The sequence below is a fragment of the Oncorhynchus keta genome, chromosome 19 (genome assembly GCF_023373465.1).
Source record: "Oncorhynchus keta strain PuntledgeMale-10-30-2019 chromosome 19, Oket_V2, whole genome shotgun sequence".
Taxonomy (NCBI): domain Eukaryota; kingdom Metazoa; phylum Chordata; class Actinopteri; order Salmoniformes; family Salmonidae; genus Oncorhynchus; species Oncorhynchus keta.
The window spans coordinates 72,158,117-72,158,410 of NC_068439.1; positions in this window are offsets into that span (position 1 = coordinate 72,158,117).

Sequence of the window (294 nt, forward strand, 5' to 3'; positions counted from 1 at the left end):
GAGCAAGCAAACAAGGTAAAAATGTATAATTACAGAGAATTTCAGGAATCACAGTAGCAAGTACTCCTGGTGCCCTGTGCAAATATTTAGCTTAAGAAAACTCAGTTTTTGCAATAGCCCACACTGGCTTTTATGCGATTTAAAACGTGCCGCGAGCATGTCCGAGGTGGAGCTCGGTGGTTAGTTGCCCAAAATGGGGCGGGTTTAGCGAAAGGTCAATTTTATAAGCGACAGCTTTTAGGGAGAGTGGTAAGATAATACTTTACTTCTGAAATGATCGATCAAGCAACAAAG